The sequence below is a fragment of the Prinia subflava genome, chromosome 11, assembly GCF_021018805.1.
Source record: "Prinia subflava isolate CZ2003 ecotype Zambia chromosome 11, Cam_Psub_1.2, whole genome shotgun sequence".
NCBI classification, from domain to species: domain Eukaryota; kingdom Metazoa; phylum Chordata; class Aves; order Passeriformes; family Cisticolidae; genus Prinia; species Prinia subflava.
Window position 1 is genome coordinate 5,723,383 of NC_086257.1, and position 24,401 is coordinate 5,747,783.

Sequence of the window (24,401 nt, forward strand, 5' to 3'; positions counted from 1 at the left end):
GTGGCAGGAGAATCCTGTGAGCTGCTCACTAACGTAGGAGCAGCTCAGAGCAGGATAAAGGTCAAACCAGCCTCCCCTGCGTCAGCCTGGTGGAGCAGCAGAGCTGCCAGAGGACACGGAGCCTCCCCAGCCAGGACAGGCACAGAGCTCAAGCAGCCGTGACTCTTCTGGTTCATTTTCCACGCCGAGGCCAGGCCTGCAGGGAGGGCAGGAAGCTTTCACACAGCGCAGGAACACTGCTCCTGCATCCCTAATCCTGCCAAGGCAGCACAGGCTGCTCCCTGCAGCTTGCCTGTGCATTAATTGTAGAGGAAAAGCCTGCACCTACAGCATCCTCCCAAGAGTCAAAGCCTGAGGAGCTGGTAAGTCCTCTGCCTGATAAGAGAGGCAGATTCTTTCAATATTCCTGCATTCCAGATTTGTCTGGTGTGCACCACAGAACACGAGTCAGGTGAGACAGGTAACAAGGGCAATGCTGGCGAGCAGCATCCAGCCCCTGCAGCACCTCCTGCACAGTTGAACCCCTTCCTGCGAGTCCAAATAAATGTAATATGATGTAATAACATTAATTAGCAGCATTAAACGTTCAGCGTATTCAAGGCACAACTCAGCCACTTGGCACAGTGCAACCCAAACTGCTTACAGTTCTCCCAGAGGAAATTACCTCAGGGAGACTTATGGGCTTAAATACCATCAGGAAGCTGAAGGGAGAGAGGGAGGGAGAGAAGTTATTGTCCTCTCCAGGCATTTACAGAAAATTCGGGTGTCTTATCAGAGCAGAAGAAGCGGTAGGAAGGACAACTCCTTTGTCATGTGAACAATTGGAGGACTAAATTGAAGCGAGACGTGAAGAAAAAGTAGGTGAGATGAAGGTTAATTTGGCAACCAGAGTGAGAACAGAGGGAGCTGGGGTATGGAAGAGTCTATTAATTCCCAGGGCAGGAGACGCAGCTTGAGCCAGGCCACGGAGTAACTCCTTGCACCGTACGGAAAGATAAATTGCAGGTTCTGCTGGTGGAATATTCTGTTTATTAAGTTCCAAAATAGGAGACAGTCAAGTGCCAAGTGCCTCGTGGTGCCTGAGAACATATTAATCACTGGTGGGAGCAGTGTTCAGGCAGCTCTGGTGTGACACCAGGCACCATGTAACAGGATGGACACACCACATCCTCCCCTCTGCACTGCCACGAAGATGCCTGCTTCTCTAGCAATGGACAGCAAAGACAGATAAAGATCAGCAAGTTCCTTTAGGACCGAAAGAATTCACTTTAATTCATAGATGCTGCAATTTCTGCTACCTAGCTTCTCCTCTTAACTGGGTTTTTCAGGGCAACTTTCAGATCCGCCAGCAGTGGGACAACACAGGCACAGATCAGCCATGTCACTTTCTCCTCGTTTTCCCTTTCTTCCTAGGATCTCCAGGTGGAAGGATCTCTTTGTTGTCTTTGAAGGCACCGGATTAACAAAGGCAAATGCAAAAGAGAAAAACAAAAACTTCTTTGTCTGAGGATGGATGACATCTTTTTATCTGTTTCTAATCTGGCTTCAACTTTCATTTCTTTAGGAGGGGAAAAAAATCCAAAGATTAAATTTTATGCCAAGGCAAGCTATAATAAGTGACAGAAACACTCCATCTCCGGGTCCCTGCTAGCTCTGTGAAGTCAGAACATTCACAAGGAAGAAAGCAAAATATAGACAGACAAACACTTTCAATGGAGATTTAAAATAAAAACTCTCCTCATGTTCCAAATGCAAAAGCTACAGAAAAATATGTCGCTTCTCCAAAGAAATTTCATTATCTTGAAGCGAAATGCAATTTATCTTTGGAAGCTTTAAAAAAAATAGCAGGGAGGGGAACCTGCCACAAGAGTTTCACTTTATCACAGGGCTTGGTTTGTTGCAGTCTGAGCCGTATTCCCATATCTGGAAGCACACAAAGGGTGGGAAGATTTTAAGATGCAAGTCCATCCAGAGAAGAAGGGAGAAGGGAGAATAGTCCAGCCCACTCCATATCTGCTGCTTCAGGGTCCCATTCAGATATTTTCCTACTGAAATCACACATCAGAGTGCAAAAAGCTGGCTTGGATCAGATGCTCACCTCATACACAGGAAACCTGCAATTTTTTCCTGCTTTATCATGATTAATTTCCAATTGTCACCTTGATCAATGGTCCCATGAATGCTATCATAAGGATAATATGATTTTTCCCCCCAATCCTATCACTCACAGGGTAATTACATGGATGGTTGCACTTAAGGGCAAGAGCATGTGTCCTGCACCCTTGCACAGAGTGCACAAGTGCCTGGTACTGCTGGCATCACCAGGGCACTAACAGCAGTTTTTCCCAGGCAAAAGGAAAAAAAAACAGGAATATTCAAGGCCCAAAACCCACTAGTCACACATACAAGCCAGTGAATGTCTCTGCAGGCATTGCAGCCTCCCTGTACTGATCACCGGTCCCACAGACACAGGAGGTAAAGGGCAGCAGGACCTGCTGCACCCCCCTGGCCTCCCTGCACACACCAAACCTCACACAGCAAGTTCTGCCCTGATCATTTCACTGCTTGCAAGAGAAACCTGCCTCCCGAGAAGGTCTTTACCAAGCCACTGCTTTGATAGCCCAGGGACACATTTGGGCTGCCCCAGCAGTGCACCTGGGCCCCTCTGAACAGGGATCGTGGGTACCACAGGGCAGTTGGCAATGTCCAGGCAGCTCTTCCCACAGTCACTCCCAGGGATCATCTGCCAAGACCACAAGATGCCACCCCTGGCTCCTATCATGCACATCCTCCTGCTCAGGCAGGGGCTCACAGTCGTATGAGGAGCAGCTGAGGGAGCTGGGGAGGCTCAGCCTGGAGAAAAGGAGGCTCAGGGGGAACCTTCTCTCTCTCTACAACTCAGCAGGGTGGAGCCAGACTGTGCTCCCAGGGAGCAGGGACAGGACAAGAGGAAACGGCCTCAAGCTGTGCCAGGGAAGGCTCAGGCTGGACATCAGGAGGAATTTCCTCACTTTAAGGGTGGTCAGGCATCAGAAAGGGCTGGTGCAGGCAGGTGGTGGAGTCCCCATCCCTGGAGGTGTCCAAGGAACTCCTGGATGTGGCACTCAGAACTCTGGGCTGGGTAACAAGGTGGGGATCCATCACAGCTTGGACTCAATGGTCTTGGAGGTGTTTTCCAACCTCAATGATTCTGTGATAAGCCTGCCAGTAACCCCCACATCCCTAGCTCTAATCCATAAATCTTCATCTAGGGAGAGGAAGAAGACTGTCTTCTGACAAGGAGGACAGATAATTTCCAGGGATAGGATAAAGCCCCTCAGCTCCCACCCCTCCACACCACAGCTCAGGATGTCCAGGCACTCCACAGAGCCACACACAAGTGCAATTCTTAAAGCAGGCTGCTGGAAGAGGAATAAAGGGAGTCCTCACTAGGCTTGATTGGCAGGAGACATCAAGAACCCTTCAAGAGGGATTTGAGGAAGTTTTGCATTTCAAATAGGGCAGGCAGGCAGAGGTTTACCCAGAGTGAAGAGGGAAGCAGCGAGGCTGCTGTTTCATCGGTTAACATCTGGCAGCTGCAAAGCTCAGAGATAATTCTGCCTCCATCCTCCAGAGAGTTCAGATCTGGGAGGGATGCCAGAGACGTGGCAACTGGGAGGGGATGAAATTCCTTCACAGAATCCAAAACAGGCAGTGAAACATCACAATATTCTTCCTCCCTTTAAATAAGTGACTCTTTGATGCTGACTGAGCCTGTGGAAATGTTATTTCTTTCTGTCTAAGTGGAAGCAGAAGAACAGAGGGGGAGCGATACAGGTGGGGGAAGAAGAAACACAGCAACTTTTTTTTTTCTTTTTACCACAATCAGACATTTTTGATCAAAACCTGAAAAGATTTTTGATCAGGGTCTGCAAAAAAAGCTTTTAATTGTTACCTGTATTTCTATCTTTAAAATCCAATATGGAGATCAAATTATTTTCATTTAGAAATACCATGTTACAGAAAATCTGGATTTGGATTTAAAAAAATGAAAACTAAAAGAGATCTTTGAGCCAAAACTTGAAACTTTTTCAGAGATAATTCTGAAAATTAGCTGTCATGTGTTGTAACAGTTTGTGTGAGACCATCATTTGTGACCAGATTGTTTCTTTGTGGGCATAAGGACAATCCCCACCTGAGCAGCATCCTGTGCTCTCCATCTCTCTGCCAGCTTTGCACTTGGGGTGGCTGCAGCCAGCTGGGGACAGTGACAGTCCTCACCAGGAACGGGCAATACAGCAGCGAGGCAGCTCTTCAATTACAGAGGAAATTGTCCTAATGAGGCCTGAACACATATGCTGCCTCTCTGCAGGCATTTCTCTCAGGTATGGCTCAGTTCATCCCTGCCCCCTTTCCAGGCTGCACATGCCTGGCTCCAGGGCACGGGCCGAGGAAGAGGCGGCTCAGCAGGGCCGTCTCACGGAGCAGGGCTGGAGGTGGCTCTCAAACCGCACAGCCCAGCACGGCTTACTGGGACGGTCTGTCCCCGCTCCTGCAGACTCAGCACACCCCGACATCCCCCAAGCCTGAGCAACAGTGGCCAGATCCGGCCGTGGATCTGTGTGGATCCCTCATCCTGGCTGCTACAGATTTGGGGAGCACCCGAGCGAGGAGAGCTGCTCAAGGCTTCGCCCAGACCAGGCATCTCCTCTCCCCACTTACTCATCAAACAGGGCTGGGGCCAGACACCCCCTTTTGCTGCTGCCCGGGCTGGGGACCAGCACCCGAGTCCCCTCGGGCCACGCAGGTGGCCGAGGTTTTCCGCCACCAACCTCTGGAGGTCAGCAGCCGGCAGCTCTGGGGCTCGGCACTGGCGGCTGCCGCTGGAAGGAAATAAAACCCAACCCAGGAAAGCAATGGAACTCAAGGAAAGACCCAGTGGCCTGGACACAAGATGCTCTCCACACACCATAGGTGACCCCAAACATTTGCAAGGGCTGGCACACATCCTCCCTGCACTGCTCTCCTTCCCTGCAGGCATGCAGGAGTGCAGGACCTTCCTCATTAATAGGAAATGATTAATTTCCAAAGCCTGCTTTGCCCATTTAATATATTCGGGTCTCATGCCAATTTGTCCAAAAGTGAGCCCCGTTCTGGGAAAAGGAATGAATCCCCATCTCACTTTGCCAGCCTCCAATGTCATTTGCTCATTTCACATCTGAAGGACGCTACAGCAAACCCTTTACAGCTAAATCATTACTGATTTTACAGAGGTTACAAGTTGCTGGTAACGTAAAAAAAAAAAAACCCTCTTGGTAAATTTATTACACAGAATCTGACATTGTCCTGCATAAATCTCCATGTTCCTGGTAAATAACAGAGATTCCTAGACAATGTGAGACACCAACAAGGACCTAGGCAAGCGAATTGGGGGTATGGAAGGAAGCACACCCAGACCCCCTTGTGCAGAGCAGGAAAGGGAGTCCTTACCTTCATCTGGTCCAAAAAGGTAAAATCCAAAAGAAGAAAGCAGGAGAAATCCTCCTGTTTTCCCCAGCCAGGCAGGGAAAGGCAGCAGGTCTGTCAGGACAAAGTAGACACCTCTTCCCAGGGACATGCTTCCTTGAGCATCACCAGGATACCATGGGCATCCCTCAGAGCCACTGCTCTGCTGTGCACCAGAAGCTAAATATTGACCAAAAAGGTGGATTTTCCCCACAAATGAGGCTGTGGCAAGCTGTCTCCTGGCTGGGTCACAGCTCATTCTTGGTTAAACAAGCTGGAAACAAGCATTCCTGCCCACTGGAAAAGAGTTCCCATTACTGTTTCCATCCTACTCTCTAGGAAAGCAAAAGTCTGACTTTCAGTGAGGATCATTAATCTCATTATTTTTAGATGACATTTCTAGGTGTGTTCTCAGAGCTCCAGGCTCACAGCACAGGCACAGACAAGTGGATGGGTCCATTGTGCACCAATACAAAATCACTCCCCAAAACGGATTGAAGCAGAGGGCAGGTAACAAGTTTTGTGGTGGTCAAAGAGGACAAATAGAGGGTACCTGGCAGAGGACATCTCCCATCACGGGTAGGCTGTGACATCCCAAGGGCTCACTGACAGCTCAGCCACATCACTCAGGTGCAGGGCAGTGGAGCTTGTGGCCAACTCCAGCCACTACTCTGGTGGAAGGAACAAAAGGCTCCTGTTTTGCCAGAAGGGACAATAAGTATCACTTCAGGTACTCAGAGCCTTCTGCAGCACACCTGGGCCCCTCTTTATCCTGCAGCCACATGGCAGCTGAGACTCGTTTCTCCCTAGCAGGGCTCGTCTGCAGCTGGAGGACCCTGCTGGGGAACACCCACTGGCAGTGGGCACCACCTCTCCCTATTGTCCACCTCCAGCTCTTCCTCACCAGGTGACAGCTCTCAGACACCAGGTGAGAGCTCTCCTCCTGCTGCATCAGGAGGAGCTCCTGGGCTTTCTGAGCCGAGGAAGATCCTTCAAAATCAGGAGAAGGGGAGACTGTGGCTGCCTCATCCCTAGAAGTGTTCAAGCCAGGTTGGACAGGGCTTGGAGCAAACTAATCGAGTGGAAGGTATCCCTGCCCATGGCAAGGAGGCTTGAGAGGATTTTCAAGGTTCTTCCCAATCCAAAGCATCCTGTGAGTCTCTGACTGGGTTGGGTTGATGGATCATGACATTTTCCCAACTCAAACTGCTCCACACTGTGGCTGAGGCAAGGCAGCCACAGGGCTGCCACTGGCACCTTCACTGTCCCCATCCATCAGCATCTCCTTCAAAGCAGCATTGCTTTGATAGGACTCTCCCACAGTATTGCTCCCACTTTCCCTCCAAGACCTTCAAGCATATTCTAGTGACATCATGCTACACCCCCTTCCCTTCCCTGCCCTTTCATTTCTTTCATCAAAGTTTCTTTTCATCTCCCACCTCCTGCTCTGGGGTGTTTTGTTCACCTCTCGCTGCCCGCAGAGCCGAGCGGCTGTGCTGGGAAGGGCTCTGCACCCAGTGTGGAGGTGGGAGCCCTCCCAGGGGGAGCAAACGCGGCATCAGAGCAGCTCAAAGCCCTCTCCGAGCCTCACAAGCTCCCTGCAAAATCCACAGGGTTACAACAGAGCTCTGTGGGATGAGGTGCACATCTTTGTCTTATCAGACAAGCACATCCCCAGCAAATGGAGACATGTAACAAAGTGTGTTTAACACAGGCTCAAAACACGGTGTTTAATCTGTGGGAGTCTCCATGCCCCCAGGCATGCTCGGGTCATGCCAGCACAGACAGCAGTGATCCTGAATGCTGAAGGAAGAAACTGGGAAGAAGATCCCCCAGGCAGGATGGGCAGACACAGCTGGAGGCACAAAGGTTATCTTCAGATTGCAGGTCTGATGCTCCCACCGGGCAGGGTGTGGAGACTGTACAACAGGAGAGCAAGACCTGGGAGAGGGAGAAGAGATAAACCTGAGCAAAGCAACACTTTTCAACCTTTTTGGCAACAACAAAATCACGCCTTCGTTTCAGATTAGCTGATTTTCATGTGTGTTTGGTTTTTCCAAAGGTCAGTACAACCATGCAGATCTGTGTGTGTATGTTTGAAGCAGAAGACTGACCCCTTTTGAGGCTGTTCAGTGTTACATTTAGCTCATTCTCTTCATTTCTCTCAAAATAATTTGGAAAAATGTTACAGAGGGTGGCCAAGCCCCTTCAGAGGGATAAAACACAGGGTTTGCTTCAGTTTTGCTGCTCTAGGCCATGTGGCTGACGGCTGGAGGCAGCAGCACGCAGATCAGACTGAACTGGAGGTGCTGGGACAAAAATACACTTTTCCCCCATTTGCACTGAATGTTGTCATTTTGCCAGAATGGAAGCCCCCGCAATTAGTTGCAAGTCATCCATCAAAGGGAGAAAAAATCCTCTGCTCCCCCTCAGCACCAGTGAGCCAGGACAACACATGCCAGAGCCTGGGAATGGGGATAATGCCACTGCCTCGAGGCCAGGCAGCACCTGGAGGCTGACACATTCCACCTCTCCCTGTACCTGCAATTTTACAAACTTCACAAATGTACATATCAAATAATCTATTTACCTTTTTTCTAAAAAAAAAAAAAAATAACCATAAGTTGAGAGGCACGGCACAACAGACAACCTTAGCTGTGAGCCCCTGATTTTTCTATGATATATTACATCCGAATCTGCCGGTGCGATGAGCAGAACGTACCAATTTGGGTAATTGGTGAGGGCCTGAGAGCATGCACGCACTGCTGCCCTAAATGTATATTTACAGTGCAGGTTGTTTGCATTTCTGATGATCTGCGACGCCAGAAGTTAATCAGCTCCTCCAGTGCACGCAATCAGCTCCGCGGTGCTCTCCTCGCTGGTGTGGGGGAAGCCGCTCAGACTGTGATCTCAGAGCTGCCAAACAGCGTTAAACTGTTCAATGGGCGAGGATGCTGCCAGGACCAGGCACTGTCCAGGTGCTCCCTGGGGCCAGAGGACACCTCGGCAACACAGAGAAATGTGGGAACAGCACTGGAACTCAGTGCTGACCAACACTCCTGACGGGTCTGTACTAACACCTTGAGGCTGGTTTCAATCTAAGCCTGAGTGCTGGCTCAACTCTTCCCACTGGATGTTAGCATTCCCATTTCCTCACCTAAAATCCACTTGAGTAATCAACTGTAAAGCTAATGACTGGGGCACCAAATCAGCAAAGTACTTGAGCACATGCTGAAGTCCCATTGAAGGAAATTAGACCTAAGCAGACACTTTGCTCCAAGGTGAGGGAGCTTTGTGTAAAAAGTCACAAGAAGGCTGTTCAAAACAGGTGTAACAGCGTATGAAAGCAGGCCATTCCCACTCAAGTGGCTTCCAAGCATCCTACTCAGCACTCCAAGGACCTGTCAGAAGCATGGGAAACCTAGAGCTTTAGACCTGACTTTATTTTTTTGGCAGCCAAACCTGAGTAGGCTTCAGAGGACAGTCCTGGAACATGCAGGTGGCTCTTAGGTCCTAAGTGCAGGACAGCACCTCCTGGGATGACCTGAGGAGGCACTTGGGACATAGATGAAGGGCACAGCACCCACGGGCACCCCAGGCAGGACCAACACAACCAGTATGTCCACACTGGGAACTCCCAGCAAGCCACAGGCAGGCCCTGCCCAGCAGCGCTCCCTGCAATGAGATCCAGCACTGCTGAGCAGCAGGTGGGCAGGGTTACAGCCCAGGGACCCCAAAAGGAGCCCCCTGTCAGCAGCACTGCCCAGCTTCTCCAAGGAAGGACTGAGTCTGCACATTCCCCCCGCGGCCACGCTCCCACCCCGGCTATCCCCTCACGCCTGTTCCCCAGCGAGTTCGCAGAAATCCCACATCTCAACCCCCCCAGCCGCCTCCCGGTCACGCTCCGAGTGACGGGAAGAGCTCAGATCAAGTTTCCCTGCGCATCGGAGAACAGGAATAACATTTGGTCCTGCCAAGGACAACACCTCGCTCTGGCAGGTTGTGCAGGTAACCACCTGGCACAGTGAAATTGAGCTGTAACTTGCCTTAAGTGTGGGATTTTACAGCCCCACGCGGTGTTAATGTGTGTGTATCGATATGCATATACATCAATAACCAATGTGTTCCAAGGAGACAGTTTCCCTGGAAGTTTTCCAGCATTTGGATATCTTTATTACCGTGAGTTAGGTCAAAGCCCTAACTTGCATAAACTGGCACAGCTCTGCTGAAATCAATACCCCTACGCCAGCTCTTGCTATTTGATGAGGTGGCCCAGAATCTCTGTATTGGTTTTACTGTCTTCCTTCATCATCTGCCTGGTTCTCATCTCCTGTATTTTTTCAGCTGATTTTAGTTTTAATTGTGGAGTCCTGGGCAAAGGCTGCGAGCAAAGAGCAACCAACCACAAGAGTTTCACTTGTGAGCTATCCAGTTGTGTTCACCATCTCAGGAAGGATTTGCTTTCTTTGGTCTCCCAGCACCTGGAGATTACTCCTCGATCTCCTGGAGATCCCCATGTCTCACATTTCCCCTTAATCCCTCTTAGTGTCCAATTTAAGGGTCGACCACAAGACCAAGCTGAGACAGGGAGTACCATGAGGCATTCATGCTCTCCCACGTTCACCCAGAGTGCAAAGACACCTGTAAAAACCAGGAAGAAGCCTTTTCTTACAACAACCTCTTGCAGAAAGTCAAAAGCAAAGTCACAGACATCTTTCATTGCAGCAGAAGGGTAAGAGAGAAGGCCCTGCCCGGCCTCTGCAGGGGGAGCGAACCAGTTTACGTGCTAATCCCAGTGTGAGCAACCAGAGCTGGCACCAGCCGGGACCACTTGTCTGACTTCAGCACTTGGCAGGGAGGCACGGATGAACAAAAATATGTAGCACAGACCCCGGCTGCCCAAAGCCATGGGTCGTTTGGTGTCGGCAAATGGAGCCAGATGGAAAAATAAATACAGAGAACATCTTGAATTTGGAGAGCATGGCTACAAGGCTCAGCAATGCCCCTGCCCAGGCTTTTCAGTGCCCACAGCATGTCTGATGGTGGGGCCAAAGGGAGGGACAAAGCTGCCATCCCTCTCCCAGCTCATATGTGTCCATGCAATGCTTCCAAGATCAGGGATTTGTTATTTCTGGGAAAAAAAAAAAAAACATAATCCTGAGGCCAGAGCAGAGAAGGAATGAGGGCAAAGGGATTTTGGCAGGAGAGTGCTGGAGAGTGCTGTGAAAGGGTTCTATTCCAGGGAAGGCAGCCCGATGCTCCCGTGGGACGGACAGTGCTGTCCATGTTGACAGCCTGGATCCAAGTGTCTGTCCCCACAGATGCCTTTGGAAGCACCACCTGTACATGTGCAACATCCCAACGCTCCATGCCAGGGTGACAGGGCTGGGACGGGGAGGGAGCAAGGACGGGATGCGAGGCAGCGGGCACATCTAAATAAGGCCACAGAGGTAAGGGCAGGATCTTTAAACAATTTAAACAATTAAAGTTTCATTTTAATAGATACCACAAGGGGGAAAACATTCCCGATGGTAAAGAGCAAAACGGATACCTTCTTTTTCCAAGGACAGTTTTCACAGCCGGCCTCTCTGAGGAAATGAGGCACATTTGCATCCAGCCCCACTCCCTACCACACAACTTTAAAACCTATTAGTTTATTTTAGCCAGGTCAGAGTGGATGGGGATGTCTATGGGAATTTCTCCTCCTACACTTAGTGGGTTTCTCCACACTTCCACATTTTTTGGAGAATCATGGCATTACTTGCTCAAACACATATAATACTCAGCCAAGTTCAGACTCATATTTCAAACTGCCCCATTAGGCTTGTCCAGCTTGACCATATGAATCTACAAGCTCTTAGCAGGGGTTTACCTCACCTACTCCCTACAAAAATCATTAAAATTAGCCTTTCTGTGGCCGGATCACACATCTATGTGCTGGAAAAAATCAAGGCAGAAGCTGGGGGTGTCTTGGTGCACTGGACACCTCATCCAGCTCCATCTTTATGAGTCTGGACTTTGTGTGTGGGTACACTCAGTGCCACTTAGGCAGACTGGCTCAAGGACAGCAAGTTAAACAAGGCCAAGCAAATCAGCTCTGGAGAGCCTCACATCATCATGTCCTTCCAAAACCATTGTAAGCCAGGCCATTTTCTCATGTCCTTACAAGGGAAAATGGAATATATCATTTTGCACACCATGACCTGCCCCCAGCCCTTCCCAAGCATTTGCTGGCAAACCATGGTGCTGGGTGCATCTGCTCCAAAACCATCAGGTTTTCTCTTTCCAAAAGGACAGAGGATGGAAGGGTTTCTAAATCCTACTGGGGCCAGTGGGAGTTTGGTATCACCCGCAGATTCCAGCATTTTGCATTTCTGGAGTGAGGAAGGTGCATGTACCCAAGGGGAGCAATGGTGGGTGAAATGCCTGTGGGTCACTAAACAGAACCACTGCAGAAATCACTTCAGGATTTGGGTTTTCCTGGTCTGTTCTGAATCTGAGTCAGATTTGGGCTGGAGGGGCAGCAGCTTAGGCCAGCTCCTGTTGCAGGCCCCCAGTACCGGAGAATTAATAATTAAACACAGGCCAGGTGAGGAGTACTAGGTCTTGCAGGCAGCTGCAATATTTCCATTTTAAAAGGCAGGAGGGTCAGAGCTAGAAGCTAAGTGCCAATTCATCTCCCTTCTGCACAATAGCACTCCAAGGTAAATTATTAGGGATGAGCTGGGCATTGCCATTTACACTTCCTGTGGTCAATGGCACATTCTGACTGCCCCAGGAATGGGGGAAACAGCCCAGGAAAACTCCAAGAACACACTCCAAGAACACACACCATTCCACCGGCAGTGAGTGAGTGGAAGAGATTCTTCCAACAGAGCTGGATGGAGCTGCTACCCCACCAAAGCACCTCTTCAGAGCCTTCAGCAGAAACCAGCTTTGAGCCTCTGAGCTCCCTCCACTGGGACAGTGGATTTGCTCCAGCCCAAATAAAGCAGCCTCAGGTCTGGTTTCCTGCAAGCTGGGCTGGCCCTGGGAGCCCTCTGAGCCACGGAGGCCTCAAAATATTAATACACCAGGTGGCTCAGCCCATCACCCTGGCACTGGGAACATTTTCCTCCAGTGTACAGGCTGCTCTTACTGCTCTGTATTTGAACATCAGTGTCCAAAATCACACCTGGAGCCACCATAAAGCAAACGGCTCCAAGCCTGAGCGCTGCCCTTCGCACGTTGAACAGCCCGGCCCCTCTGCGGTGCCCGCTCACAAAGACAGGCAATGTCATCCTCCCGCTGCTCCCTTAACTGCTTATCGATCTCAAAGAGCCTCCAAATGGATTTCTCTGGCTAGCTATCATCCTCCATAGCCCGGGAGATCCCCTCTATATTATGGAGCAGACATCTCAGTTAGAGCTTTATTTACTGCGAAGGAGCAATTAAGCCATCCCGATTCGATTTATGGCCGGCACAGATAACCCCACTCAACACAAGCCAAGGCCAGTTTAACTTTCAGATACTCATCTCTTGCCATGTGCAAAACACCAGCTTAATCTGTGCATTTTTTATATCCGTAGCCCAAATTCGGAGTTCATCTCTGATCAGTCCAGTACAAGCTGGGGAATTATTCCCTTGCAGGGTGTCTAATAGATTTCCCTTGTGTTCCCTGCAGTCCTGAAGTCAGAGCTCAACTCATCAGGCTTTGTTTTCTGAAAGCTTCATCCTGAAGCTGGTATTTGGGATGCTGGGGACTTAAATGTCCAGCATCATGCTCAGGACAAGATATAAGGAATGGCAAGAGCAAGGCACATGCATGTTGTCACTGCATTTTACTGGCACAAGTGCAGGGACACCCTAGCAGGCGATGGGGGACCCAACTGAAATCCTGCCAGCCTTGGTGGAGGGGCTGGGAGCCAGGACGTCCCTCCCAGCCCCTTTCCAGCAGGCTCCAGGGCTGCAGCAACCCAGCACACAAAATCTCGTATTGGTCCAAACCTGAGCTGCTGTTCCAGCAGTTTGCCATGGATAATGTTCATACTTTACAGCTTTACAGAAAATCACTGAGATTGATACAGATCTGCACTTTATTAATTTTTCCAGCTACCAGCAGTGAATTAATCCAGCTAGAGAGTGACTTAACGTCTCAATAATGCCCAGACTTTCCACATTGTCAAAGTGATTTCCCATTACCCACAATGGGTTTTGGGTAGCCAGGTGGAGCAGCCTGACATCACTGCCTTGCTCCATTCAGGTGGCCGAGCTGCCGAGAGCCCACTGAGAACATGCCTGGCTGATGGGTATCCTCTCCAGGTGAGAAGCTGTGGATTTAGAGAAAATCTCTTTTTAACTAATTCTATGTCTTGGCAGGACAGCACAAAGACTGGGGAGAGGGGGAAGTGCTACTTAAGGACTTACAGAGCTGCTGCATGGCACCAGTTTTAAAACACATTATGCAGCTTTTGCTCTCAGAGCTAGGTTTAGGTCAGTAACAGTCTTAATTCCACATTTTCTCAGCTGAGTTCTTCCTTTGGACCCATGTGTGCCCAATGTCCTGGAATGTGACCTGTCCTCCCCTGCAGCACTGCCCGCATCCCGCAGAGCCATGGATACAGGAGCTCCTGCTAAAGAGTCGTTGCACCCACCCAGCTCTCCCTTCCTGCTCATTAGCTGGAAGTCTCTGTTCTTGACCTTGTTGTCCCTGGCATTGAGATGCTTCCCTGGCTGATGGCCTGAGACCACTTCTGACGGCCCTACAAAGACAATGCCAGCACCTCCTCAGCTCCTCACACACTGCCCAGCACCCAGCACCCATTGCAACCCCCACTGCAACTCAGGGAGAGAGGTACATGTCTCAAGATGCTGTTTATGATTAATCATACACTTAGAAAGCTTCTAAATAATACATTAAAAAAAGAAAAATATCAACAGTGATAGCCTGGCTATTTTTGAGCTAATCCTTGCTGACAGAGATAGGCTACACTCTGTATGCCAGCCTTAATAAACCAGTGTTGCCTCCCAAGTCTGGGGCCTAATTTAAGTGAAGTTAATTTGGTATTTAATCTACTCATTGTTCCCGGAGTCCACAAAGCACCTTGGTGATAACCCAAGAGATCATTCCAGGCAGCCATGGCCCATGCCAATAAACTCCTCCTGCTGCCCAGGTGCCACCACCCAGCGCTCTGCTTTCCAATCCTGCTTTCCCTTTTGCTTTCACTTCCTGCCCCAGCCCATTTCGCTGTTGTCTCTCGGTGCTCCATGGCACCTGCAGGTTTGGGCATTTCCTGGTGCATTCGCATGTGGATGTTCCATCAAAACCACCACACATGGCCAGGTAGAGGGGCATTCTCCTTTATGAGTTTCCATAAATATTCCATGATAACGACACTCACTTGGGCTGGCAGGTGCAAAGATCAGGCTGCCAGGAGTACGTATTTCATCTCACTTCCTCCTTTGCCCATAACTTGTCCTATCTACAGAAAGCGAAGCTGCAACCAGTTTGACAGGGTGCCAGAAGGTCTTGCTTGCATCCTCACCAGCATGGGAAACTTCCACAGCTTCTACATCACCTGGGCAAAGAGGTAATGACAAACCCAGCAGGGACTGATGGTGTCTTGGCAGCCGCTGGACTTTGGAAATATTGCAGTATCCATAGGTGAGACGGGAGCACGGGGATAGGAGGTGTGCTGGAGGCTGGAAGCTCTGGGACACCCCTGGTACCACAGACTTGCCCACTTATTTGCTCTCAGATAGTCAAAACCAGAGGGGGAAAGATGAAGTTCCTTTCTAGCCCTTCAGACAATATCAGCATGTTCTTTTAGCATCTTCCAGGCAGGACAGCATTTTTGTCCCTGCCCATGGGAGGGGGGGTGGAACTGGATGATCTTTAAGGTCCCTTCCAATCCAAAGCATTTTGTGATTCATTTTATGATTTATTGTAGAGTGGCAAATTAATTTAGGAGGAAAATAAAACCATTCAGCATCTGAGAAAGAGTATTATTTCCTGCGGCATTAATCGGTGGCATCAGTACCACGTAATTTGTTACCGGTGGCATATTTCTGTATGGCTTCATTTCCTTAAAAGCATGGGAATTAATGAGGTGTTTGCCTTGTGAAGGGACTGGCAGGCTGAGCATAATGTGGGCAATCACCGGAGAGGCTTCCTGGCTGCACGGAGGCACCAAGGGTTTGTAAACCACGGTGTAAATACCACAGCTCTGCTGCCCTACAGGGATTAATCTGCTCTGAGGCAGGCGTGATTCCAGCAGCTGAGCACCTGCCCCGCTGTATTTAAGTACAGAACAAGAATTCACCTCGCTTAGGTAATCTACAGCAATACTGAATCATCATTATTTGCTTCTCAGTGACTGAATGACTGAGTTACTGAGGGTGTTTTCCCAGAAGGAAGTCAATCAGGGATCATCCAGCCCAAGGGTGTCACTGGCCCCGTGAATCACAGCCCTTCTGCTCATGCCATAATTGTATTTCACCTCCTTATCTTGTGTACACTGAGGAACTCCAAGAGGGAAATCCCCCATCCCTCAGCAGGGCACGAGCTGCCAGGGGGGCTGATTGGTGCATACTGGAGCATTCCCAGGAAAGGGAGAGATGGGAGAGGGCTTGAGGCCAATAGGTTGAGGAGGGTGATTCTGCCACTCTCTTCCACTCTGGTGAGACCCCACCTGCAGTGCTGTGTCCAGCTCTGATGTCAACAAAGGATAAAAAGGATATGGAGAGGTTCCAGTGGAAGCTGGAGCCCCTGTGCTTTAGAGGCGAGCTGGGAGAGCTGGGGATGTTCACCTGGAGAACAGAAAGCTCCAGGGATACCTTAGAGTCCCTTCCAGTGTCTCAAGGGGTTCCAGAAGAGTTGGAGATGATCTTTGGACAAGGGATGGAGTGATAGGACACAGGGAATGACTTCCCACTGCCAGAGGGCAGGGTTAGGTGGGATATTGGGGAGGAATTCTTCTCAGTGAGGGTGGTGAGGTCAGGCCTCCCCTGACTTGCCATTAAAATGGGTTACCCTAAAAAACCCTTCCCATGTTTTACAGGGGTTCAGAATTTATTACCTATTTTATACACATGCATTATAGATTTATATAAACTTGACCTTTTAAGAGCTGCCCTGTGCACTTGCTGAGCATTACATATAAACCAAGCATGAAATATTTCAACCAACAGCTTCCAGATGATGTGTGGGTAAAATTCAGGGCTGGGGAAAGGAGAAGAGAGGGGGACTCAGAAAGTTGCGTGCTACAGAGAAATGTGCCTCCAGCCTCAGCTCTGCAGCTCCTCTGCTCCCTCAGACCTCAGTCCTCACTCTTTGAGACTTGGGCAGGGGCTCAGGTGAACTCATCAAGGTGTGCTGCAATCCCTGAGGACAAAAACAAAAAAGTCCAACGGTGACTTCAGCTGCCAAAGTTCTAAATAAGTAAACCCTTTTGGGGCTGGTCAGAAAACAGCAGAAAAGTTATAGGAATTAGGGAAAAAAAATCCCCTGCTTGATATTTTCTCATGGACTTTGTATAAAACACCTTTCCTACAGGTAACGTGGTAACTCCACCATCAACCCCCAATTAAAGCAGGGCAGAAGCAGCTCAAATCCCTGGGTCAGAGCTGGTGACTGTGGCAGTGAATCTCCCACCGCAGGCATTGCAGTATTAACATTTAAAAAATCACGAGACCTCAAATATCCCAACGCTAAGTCTCATGACCTTTAAGTCAACTAGATTCAGGTTTCTTTTTCTTTGACTCTTGCTGTGCATTTGGGATGGAAATAAAAGACCTTTTTAGGTTTAGGGAACATTACAGGGAGCCTCCACCACCCATTTCTTCCCCACATTTATGTTCCTGGTCCCCTAAATTCAGTTATCATAACTGCTGGTTTATTTTCAAGCAGTTCTTTTTCATGTTGCCGCATTTTGATAATCCTTGCTTTTAAGGCAATTCTTGACACGTTTTTAGGCTCAGATTAAATGAGTCTCCCTTTGAGGTTCACTCTGACCCAAATCAGCATTAAGGAACTCCTGAGGTTTGTCCAGGTTGGTTCACAAGGGGTTAGGAGTGGTCTTATGCATTTTATAGGTTACAAGGAAAGCCAAGGACTGAAATTCAAAGACAGAATATTAGAAAATTCCCCAATTCTGAGGTCCTAAAGCACAGCCCCATGCTATGCCATCTCCCTGGGCACACAATACCCCAGGAGCCCTCATTCAATCCTCTTGACACGTTTCTACCTTTGATAACACACTCCCCTGAAAAACCAAACCCCAGCTCAGAGAAAGCCATGCCTTGGACTGCATTCGTTTGGTTGGCTCAAATGAAAATTGTAGAGTCAGGTGTTTGTCAGCTGCTCTATAGTGCTGAAAAAAGCCCTCTCCTGCTTTTCCTCTGCATTGCCAAGGTGTGTACTTTAGATAAAAGTCCCATTTCTGACCTAGGCACTCGCTGCTGCTCCCAAGAGAGAGAGGACAAGCTCTGTTCCCATTCTCCCCCATCCTTACAACCATCCCAAGGTGCCTCGTGACTCCTGGCCCTTGGCATTACCTGCTGCCACGAGCAGGCAGAGACCCCCAGCCCTGCCTGTCTGGGCTGTGAAGAGGCACAGGAACGCCTCAGACCCGCTGCCCACGTTCAGCAGCCCCCACTCCCCTGGCTGCCCTGCCGGCCGCTCCCCACGGCCTCGGCGCCCACAGAGCCGCAGGCACAGGGCACATGGGCTCAGCCTGGAACAGCCACCCGGCTCAGCCAGCGGCTCTGTTTGCACGTACAGATAAATATACGTGAGGCAGAGCCGAAAAGCCAGAGTGCCCTCCTGTCCGAGCCTGCGGCTCGGGTTACGGCGCTGCCCGCGCCCCGTGGCACGGACGCTCCCGCGGCAGCCGCCAGCCTGGCACGGCACGGAGCAGATGGGCAGAGCCGCTTGGCCCGCGGCCGCCGCCAGCCCCCGGCTCCTCGCCTCACATGATGCTCACCGAGGCCACCTGGGCCTCCCGCGGGCCGGGCAGGACACCGACCACCGCGGGCAAAGCCGGAGCAGTTGCTGGCATGGCAGGGGTAGCGCTGAACGGGCGCCAAAATCACTGCGCCGCTCCCAGCATCACCATCTGCTCTGGAGGATCCTGCTCTGCTCCAGTGTGAGCGGCAGACTGGGGCAGCCGGGGGCAGAATTTGGCAAGCAAAAGCACCCTTAAGTAAAGCTGGATGGCAGAGGGATCACAGCAGTTCAGGCAAATCCTCAAAAGCCACAGTCACCCAGGAAAGGCCTGCCTGTGGTGGCTGCTGTTCATGCAGGTTCGTCCTGCAGCCCAGAGCTCCCAGGAAGCAAGTCGAGTCACAGGTCAAGTGCGCTGCCCCATTTGCTCCTCGGACAAGGGCACAAGGAGCAGAAAGGGCACAGAAGAGGGAAGGGAAGAGCAGAGAAGGGGTGGCAGTGGCAGGAAGCAGGTCCTGTGCCTGGCAACCACCCCGCGGGCTGAGGACACGGGCCGGGAGTCAGCTCCTGCGGCCAGGCTGCAGGGAGAGAAGCCATGCGCAGGTACTGGCTGCATGCATCGCTTGCTGCTTCCCTGCCCTCCCTGTCAGGGGCTTTGCACCCTCACCAGTAACCTGGGAGGGTTTTGCCCAAGAGCAGTGTTCACTGTGGGCAGTGGCATGAGAGCCCCTGCGGCAGTGGGGCTCAGTGGGGCTCGGGTTGCATCGGGGTGCACCAGGGAGGTACCACAGCACCAACATAGCCCTGAGCACGTGAGAGCCAAACAGCCCCAAACTCCACTCCAGGAGCCCCAGGCAGCCAGCACGGCCATAAAGAGCAGAGGCAGAAGTGCTCCAACTTCCTGGCACTCGGGGAATCTTCCTGGATCACGTTACGTTCATGTGTCCTTGGCTCATCTCTGTACAGTTGAAAAACACTGTAAGGGGAGCCAGATAATTAGGACAGCTGAGGTTGAGAAGCAAAACCCAGGGAACCAATCCCTGCTAAATTGGAGACCTGTTGCTTTCACCAAACCAGACTTATCTGTACAGCCTGGCTTTGCCAAGAGGCCCCTGCAGTCAGGGGCAGCGGGAGCATGCTGCCCACCAAAGCTCTGTGTTGTTCCACAAGGTGGTCCTCAGGAACTGCCAGTTCTGCTGTCAGAGGAATGGTGGTGGAGTCACCATCCCTGGAGGTGTTCAAGGAGTGACTGAAGGTGGCACTCAGTGCTCTGGCCTGGTTGACAAGGTCGGGATCAGGCAGAGGTTGGACTCCATGATCCTGAAGGTCTTTCCAACCTAAAGGATTCTTTGATTCTGCCATTTTGGGTCACCAAACAAAGCAGAAGGCAGGCAGGCATTAAGGGTGCTGGCTGGGTGCTGCCTCCGTGCTGGCACAGCTGAGGACAGTGGTGTCACTGCAGTGACACTCAGCATTTACTCCTTTGGCTCTGCATGTCCTGACCTGTGCTGTGTTACCGCGAAAGGCTCCCTGCCCCAGGGGATGTTCCCAGGCACTGCCATGACACAAATAAATAACAACAACAATGCTCTGAGGGTGGTGGGGGCAGGGGAGGGCTGTCATCTGACCCAGTGCCACCGATGGTGCCTGTGTTTGCCCCCAGCACTGTGAATGCACTGGCATTTGGTCACCAAGGGAAGGGCTGGCAGGAGGGTTGTTAGGAGGGGAGCGGCCACAGAGACAGAGCAGAGCTGTGCTGGCACCAGATCCACACAACTCCAGGCTTTACTGGTGTGTCCAAACAACAAATGCACCAAGCACAACCCCCACACCTAAAGTCCAGGAGACCTTCTCTTGCCTTTTTTATGGCTGCTTATTTAAGGAGTACTTTCACAGTGATAAAGATGCTTTGCCTCTCCAGGGTATTCCCTAACTGAATGAGAACTGGTCCTCATTTCCTTGGCTTTTTGTGGTTGGGTCTTTTGAGCTTGAATAAGCCTAGAGCAGAAAGGGACATGGATCAGGAGGGCAAGACATGCCCTTAGCCCAAAGGTACTCCAAACTCAACCCTGAGCCATGGACAGGGAGGAGAAAGAAGTATCTGCAATGTGCATGTCACCAGTGCTTGACACCCTTGAGTTATCCGCTGGAAGAAGCAAAACACAGATTTGAGGGAGAACCACTCCCTTGCAGATCTGCAGCTCAGCCACTGAAGGACTGAGGAGTGACAGCCTTTTCCTTGCAGGCTCTGCCCAGGCTGTGCAAGTGAGGATGACAGCAAAGACAACGACCTCAGTAAGTCACTTGTGAGACCAGCACTGGAGCAACAGACCAGGTGGCACCGGTACTTCAAAATGGGACCTTAAGTACAGCACCCTAGGATTCATGGAGGACATGGCCTTACCTCTTCTGCTTTTCCACTATTGGGGGATCTTAGGAAAAAAAAAAAAAAAAAAAAAAAAAAAAAAAAAAAAAAAAAAAAAAAAAGCACTTTCTCTAAACCTACCAATCAGAAGGGATAAAGTCCAAGTGGTGCTGTATCAGGATACAATACCAAATTGCCACTGCACCACCCCAGTTCCCCAATTTCCAGGGAAATAGTAAATTTTCATAAAATCAGGACATGGTTTGTGGTGCCATGGGCAGGGACACCTTCCACTAGACCACTGTCCAACCTGGCTTTGAACACTTCCAGTGATGGGACAGCCACAGCCTCTCTGGGTAACCAGTTCCATGAAGTTATAAAATATTTCTAGAAAGACAGAAAAGAACCAAATGCCAGGCTCTGCTGGGCACCATGGCAAACCTGGGACTTCTGTGGGCAATCTGAAGGAGCCAGGGAGAAAGAGGCAAAGCAGAGCATCACTTCTGGGGTAACAGCCAATGCACACTCCTGCCCTGAGGCTGATCCCATCGTGTTTCCAAGAGGAATGCTGAGGGAACAGCACTGTCCTTGCAGCTGCCTCAATGACAGGAATAATGTGCTGCAGAGCTAAGGGGGACAATGGGATGATGATAATGAAAGTACAGGAGTGAAAACTCATTACTGGAGATGCTCCAGAGGCATCCTGAGGGATCCCCTTAGGCTTCCTGGGCTGCTTTAACCCTTTGGGTGTGGCTCTGGTACTCAGGCCAATGTGCTGTGCTGCTGACTGTGCTTTCCTGCTCTTTTTCTCCCGTTTCTTTATGAAAACAACTTTCCCTTTCTCCACACAGAGCACCGTGCACATCACAGCACAGCCCCGCCGTGCCCCTCGGCACTCAGCTTCCTGGGACTGTGCATGTAGAGCAAAAAGCATAATGGGTTTCTGGGCATTTGGTCCAGAAAAGAGTTCAATAATATTTTCTCTTATTCCCAGCAGTTCACATGGAGATGGGAGCAGCGACTGGACAAGACAGCCAGCCCAGCTCCACAGGTGAGCTCATTCCTTCCCAGGGGGAGAAGTCTTCCCCGACTGCTTTTGGGCCTCCTAGAGCAGAAGGAATCTATTTCAGCATCTGTAATGTTGCTTAGGATGCCCTGGCATCCTGCCAGCTTTCTGAAAAGTTAGAGGTGCCCATGAGGCATCTCCATGGTAACTCTGGGATGCTGATCCCAGCTGGGTGCAATGTCCATGTGGGAACAGCAGGCTGCCAGGTTCATCTTCCCCGGCCTTTTGGAAGGGCAGAAGGAACTGAGGGGGGCTCTGGTTCCTCTTGTTGCACTCCCAGGCTGCTGGAGGAGCAGCACTTCAGTCACCCAGGAGCTTTGACCTGAGGAACAAGCCAAATGGCTCTTCCCAGCTGGTGGCAAAATTCCTGGCAAAAGTATTTTTGGCTTTTCTTTCTTTGTTTGTTTTTGTTGGGTTTTTGTTGTTGTTATTGTGGGGTTTTTTTTGTTTGGTTTGGTCTGGTTTGTTTTGGAAGGTTTTGGTACAAAATGATTTGGGGTTTTGGGCTTCTCCCAAAGCCTGGAGATGCGAGCAGCCCATACCTGGTGGGTGTTCCATACTCCAGCCCATGTCAAACACGCCAGCACCCCATGGCAGGGCAGCAGGAGTACAGGACACCACTGTGGTATTGGGATTTTGGGTGGGAATGGCAGTAACGGCCAACCTGAGAGACGGTGTGGCCCTCAAGGAAGGCAGCAGATTCAGAAAAGGAGGGTTTCATCCATATCTCCATGGCCTTAGCCAAAAGAAATGAGTTTCTGTGTGAAGGAAATAGTCCAGCCCCCCTGGGCACACATTCTTCCTGCCAGCCAGCTTCATGTGTTATGAGGGACACAACAGACCTCCATTGTGTCACTCCTGCCCTGAGAACACACAGAATCAGCAGGATTCCAGGTCCAAGGATGCCCAAAGGCAGCAAAACTCAGCCTGACTCACCCTGAATTGAATATATACATTTCCTTTTGGCATTGTCACACCCCATCCCATCCTGACAAGCACCAGATTCTTCGCTCAAGAGCACCTGATATGGTGTTTTGGTAGCCATAGCTTAGAGGAATGCTCACAGAAACACCAGGGGTACTTCTTCAAACAGAGGCCTTGCAGCAAACTCCAACTGTTCAATTCTTTCACCTGACGCTGCAGCAAACATGGGTAGAGCTTCTCAAAAACAAGAGCCAGTTACCTCTACACTTCTCTAAGGCAGTGGTGAACTTGTGTCTGTTGCCAGTGTTGTGTCCTCAGCTCATCCAACAGCTCAGGTGTCCAAGATCACCATGAGAGCATCCAGCTCCTTCCACAGCATCCTGGCACCCTGGGTTAAGAAGAAATAACCCCAGTGAGTGCTGTTCCATAATCTTGCCCCCACATGACCACTCAGGTCCTTCAGCTCTAACCCAGACAAACACAACCAGGGAGCCTGTCCTCGTGCAGGCTCCCAGGAACAGCCCCACTCTTAGGGTGTCTCAGGAAGGAAGGTTTGGATGTTTAGCCCTCCAGGGTCCCTGTCCAGAAGGGTTGATTCCTACCCTGTCCAATTCCCTTCAAACACCACAAATCACACTGAGTTCCAGATACTTTTTCCAAACTTGCCTTCCATTTACCTTTGCCATTGTATTAGAGAATACCAGGCTGGCTGGGAAGTTGAGATAACTCTTTTGTCTACTGGGTCACCAAGAAGAGCTTTGCTTATCCCTGCAGCAGAGAGATGTTGATAAAATGCAAAAAAAAAGTGCTTTCTGCATCTCCCAGGATATGCCATGCTGCTTGTTTAATTAGAAGGGGCAAGGCTCCCTCCTGAATAAACCAGAAATAGCCTTCCAGGGAAAAAATAACCCTGCCTGGGTATTCTGGGGGATTCTTGGAAAGAACAGCTATACATCTCCCCCAGTCTTGCACAGTACAAGAGCCAGAATTTTGGAGGAGTATGTCCAGAAAGCCAATCTGCTCTGGGGGAGAAACCTCCTTCACCCTTAATGCTGATAAAAGGAAGTAGAGTGTATTTTCTGCTCCCTCTTCATTTCTTCTCCTGTGTGTTTTCATCTGCCCACCTTGGATGCATTTGGTGCCACATGTCACCCACACGTGTCAGGGGGCAGCTTGGTGAGGAGTGCCTGACAATAAAGCACACCCCAAGGGCACAGCTAATGGATAGCTCAGGTTACCAGAAAACCTTGACAAAAGAACCCTAAACCCTCTGCAGGGTCACACAGGCCCCCACTGCCTTCAAAGGATGAGTTATTTGAAGATTATACAGGGATTAATGTCTAATGACTGCGTGCAGCCCGGCCAGGAGCACTCTCCTCACCCAGCAGCAAACCCCAAGACAAGCAGCAGGCTCCAGGCTGATGATCCATGCTCGGACAGACAAGTCAGGAGAGCTCTGGACCTCGGAGCCTTTGGTGGCCCGAGCCCTGCCAGCAGCTCCCTCCTTCCTCCCTGCCTCCGGCAGTGCTGGGGACAGGGGCACCTCCTCGGGTGCCGCAGGCAGAGCCCATCCAGCTGCCAGGGCAGGAGGAGCTCCCTGCCAGCGCCACCCGAGGAGCCCGAGGACACACGGCCACTCC

At 50.5% G+C, this 24,401-nt stretch overlaps 2 long non-coding RNA genes across 2 annotated transcripts in view; one reads left to right on the forward strand and one right to left on the reverse strand.

Moving 5' to 3' along the window:
* Window positions 1-7,208: 7,208 nt before the first annotated feature.
* LOC134556295 (uncharacterized) overlaps window positions 7,209-24,401 on the reverse strand; it is a 38,379-nt gene continuing 21,186 nt past the window's right edge. Inside the window, exons 4-5 of the long non-coding RNA XR_010081640.1 lie at window positions 23,021-23,149; window positions 7,209-7,425 (exon numbers count right to left, since the gene is read on the reverse strand). This is a non-coding gene — a long non-coding RNA (uncharacterized LOC134556295). The remainder of the gene's footprint in view (window positions 7,426-23,020; window positions 23,150-24,401) is intronic.
* On the forward strand, window positions 14,425-23,255 carry LOC134556296 (uncharacterized). Its single transcript, XR_010081641.1, has 3 exons — window positions 14,425-15,053; window positions 20,652-20,701; window positions 21,766-23,255. It is a non-coding gene; the product is annotated as an uncharacterized LOC134556296 (long non-coding RNA).